Source organism: Elephantulus edwardii, unplaced genomic scaffold (genome assembly GCF_000299155.1).
Source record: "Elephantulus edwardii isolate Elephantulus edwardi_28Jun2011 unplaced genomic scaffold, EleEdw1.0 scaffold00356, whole genome shotgun sequence".
Taxonomy (NCBI): Eukaryota; Metazoa; Chordata; class Mammalia; order Macroscelidea; family Macroscelididae; genus Elephantulus; species Elephantulus edwardii.
In genome coordinates this window covers 1,548,959-1,553,034 of record NW_006400106.1, presented here as the reverse complement: position 1 = coordinate 1,553,034, position 4,076 = coordinate 1,548,959, and positions in this window count along the sequence as shown.

Sequence of the window (4,076 nt, the reverse complement as noted above, 5' to 3'; positions counted from 1 at the left end):
GCACATCAACAAATGAATGGATAGAGAAGCTGTGGTATATTCACACAATGGAATACTACGCTGCATTGAAAAACAAGGAATTCATGAAATATTATTCAAAATGGGTGACCCTGGCAGACATTATGCTGAGTGAAATATCTCAGTCACAGAAGGACACATTCTGCACAGTGCCACTGTTATAAAACAGGACTGACATTGGGGTTGAGGGGAGTCTAAGAAAGATGGGATAGATAGATCATGTATACTGCATTGAAATAGATGAGAGAGAAAACTGTTTAAAAGGGATATGTGATTAGGTATTATTGTTATGACGAGAGTCCAGATCGATGGCTGCATAGTGGAGTGGACCTGGGGGGAAGGATTTTATAACAATGAAAGAATTTTTCTTTTACTTTTCAAAGAGAAGAGTGAACTGGGGGTGAGAGGGGTGAGCAGAGAGAAAAGTGCAACAATGAATGAATGGAAATACAAAGTCTCTGTAAATTTTCATTAAAATTAATAATAATAATAAATAAAAAAGAATCTCCTAAAAAAATAAATCCAAATATCTATGATCAATTACTGATTACTTTTCAACACATTCAATGGTAAAACAATAATCTTTAAACAAATGATACAGGGACAACTGAATAACCATAAACAAAATAATGAAATTGTACCCTTTACTCCATACAGAATAACTCAAAATACAGCAAAGAGCAAAGAAAAGCACCACTAAAACACTTTTAGTAAAAAATAAGAGAGTAAATCTTCATGACACTGGAGTTGGTAATGGAATCTTAAATACAGTACTGAAACATAAGCTGAAAAAAGGAAAAATAACTGAAGTGCTTCAAAATTAAAAACATTTGCACATCAAAGGACACTGTTAAGAAAGTGAAAACCTACCAAATGGAAGAAAATATTTGCAAATCACATATCTGATGAGGATCTACTATCCAGAAATGTAAAGGCTTCTTAAAATTCCATAGCTAGAATAAAAATAACCCAATTTAAAAAATAACCAAAGAGCTTGAGTAATTATGTCTGCAAAGAAAACACATAAAAGACAACTAAGCACATGGAAAATTGCTTAAAACCATCAGCCACTGGAGAAAGATAAATCAAAACCTTAATGATATATCACCTTACTCTCATTCGGACGGCTATAGTAAACAGAAAGGGGGAATCATCATACATAGCTGGTGGGAATGTAAAATGGTGCAGCTACTGTGGAAAACTGGAAGTCCCTGAAAATGTTTTAAAAAAATATGACTCTGCATTTCCCATAAATATGAGCAAGAATTTGTATGAACTTTGTAAGTAAACTGGTATAAAAGAAAAATTTTATTTTTAAAAAAACAATAGGAATTCAAATATACAGAGTATTCATAGTAATGTTATTTATAACAGCCAAGAAAATGGAAACAGTATAAACATCTATCAACTGATAAATAAGTAAATGTGCTATTTTCCTTCTATAGATTATTATTCAGTCATAGAAAGGAATGAAGTACTGATATAAGCAACATGAATGGACTTTGGAAACATTCTGCTAAGAGGATGGAGCAGACACTAAAAGTCACATACTGAGATAACACTTACAGGATATGTCCAAAATAGGCATATTCAGAGAAACAGAATGGTCTAGGAAAATGATTCGTAGTTATTTGATGTTGTTGTTGTGTACTGTGGAGTCAGAACCAACCCATAGCTGACACTCCAGTGGGTTTTTAGAGGCATTTAATCTCACAAGAGGAAATTGTCTATCCTTCTCCTGAGGAGCACCTGGTGGCCTTGAACTGCATGTCTTCGGGATTGCAGTACAACTTCTTGCCACTAGGCCGCTATAATAAAAAAAAAAAATTTATCCATCAGGTTATGCTCACTAATTCCCTTGAGTACTTTTAATCTGAGATTCGATTTCTCTCTCATTTTCTAATCTCTCTTATTCATATGAAATTTTTGTGATGAGAAAAATGTTCTGGAATTAGATAATGATGATGGTTGCCAACATTCTGAATGCACTGAAAGGTCTTGAACACATTCTTTAAAATATTACAATAATTCATTTTATGTAGTGTGAATTATATCTCAAATTTAGAAATCGGGGGGGGGGAGGAAACAATCTCTCCTGATACATAGTTTGCCCCTTTTGTCTTTCCCATCTGTGTCAGAATAAAAAAGGGTTTTCTTTTTTCTTTGTAAAACTAAACCCTTTTTACTATGTTGAAGAAATTCACCTCTAATCCTATTTTGTTGAGTGTTTTAACCAGGAAAGGGTGTAGGATTTTGTTAAAGGCCTTTTCTGCATCAATTGATAATATCATGTGGTTCTTGCACTTTTGGTTTTCTTATGTTGAACCTTGCATACCTGTTACGAATACCACTTGATCAGGTGAATTATTTTTTTTATTTGTTATTAAATTCTATTGGCCAGGATTTTATTCAGGATTTTTGCATCTATATTCATAAGAGTTATTGTCCTTTAGTGTTTTGTGTTTTGTTTGGTTTTTTGTTTGTTTTTTTTTTTATTTTGGTGGTGTCTTTACCTGGCTTTGGTATTAAGGATATGTTTGCTTCATAGAATGAGTCAGGGAGAATTCCACCTTCTTCTATTTTCTGAAATAGTTTATGTAGAATTGGTGAAAGTTCTCTGAATGTTTATAAAAATCACTTGCAAAACCATCTGGCCCAGGGCTTTTTTTAGTTGGAAGTTGCTTTATTACTTTTTCAATTTCTTCTTTTGTAATGGGTCTGTTCAGGTGTTCAATTTTGGTTTCTGTTAGTTTAGGTGTAGTTTTAGTTGTTAAGTGCTGTTGAGTTGTAGACGACTCATAGTGATCCTATGCACAAAGTCCTCAACACTTGTGTGACTTTCATCCTTTCTCTAGGTTCATAGGGTTTCCAAAAGCAAGCTATTATGGAAGTGGATGCCATTCCTGCTTTCAAGCTTGTTTTAATCAAGGAGCTTCACCAAACACTGATTGCCATGGGTAACCATTAACACATTTGACACATCAGTGTCACGATATTCAGCTTCCCAGAGGTTGTGCATTTATAATTATTTGTCCATATCCTCTAGGTTTTTACATTTGTTTGAGTATAGGTTTTTCATAATATTCAAATGTTAGCCATATACTGCATTGAAACAAATGAGGGAGAGAACTGTTTAAAAGGGATCTGTGATTAGGTATTATTGTCATGACAGAAGTCCAGAATGAAGACTACATAGTGGAGTGGACTTGGAGGGATGGATTGTATAACAATGAGAGAATTTTTCTTTTATTTTTCAAAGAGAAGAGCAAACTGGGAGGGTGGGATGGACAGGGAGAAAAGTGCAACAATGAATGACTGGAAACCCTAAGTCTCTGTAAACTTTGATAGATGGAGAAAAGATTGAAACTGTCAACAACTTCATCTTACTTGGATTGACAATGAAAACTCTTGGTACCAGCAATCAGAAAATTAGGAGGCATATTGCACTGGGATAGCTGCAGTCAGAAACCTGTTCAAATTATTGTAGAGTAACAATGTCAGTCAGCTTAAGGACTAGGGTGCATTGATTCAGGCCGTGGTCTTTCTGACTACTTGATATGCATCTGAGAGCAGGACAATGAATAGGATGACAGAAGAATTTATGCCTTTGAACTGCAGTGTTGGAAAAAAGCACTGAACATCCCATGGACTGCCAAAAGAATAAAAAAATATGTCTTGGAGAAGGTGCAGCCCAAATGCTATTTGGAGGCAAAGATGATGAGGCTTTGACTCACATACTTCAGGCATGTAGCTAGGAGGGGCTGGAAAGAGACATGATATCCAGAAAGGTGGAAAGTCGATGAAGCTAAGGAAGACCCTCAACCAGGTGAACTGACATGATGTCTGCCTCACTGGGATCTAATGTATCAAGAAGTGTGAAGATGGCACAGGATAGGACAGAGTTGAGATCTATTGTTCATATGGTCTCTGTGGGTCATACTTGACTCAGCAGCAGTTAACAACAGGAATGTGAAAGAGTCCTCAGTGAGATGAATTGACACAGTGACTGTAAAAATGTGTTCAAGTATGTCAGAGATGGTGAGAAAGAAATGTTGTTG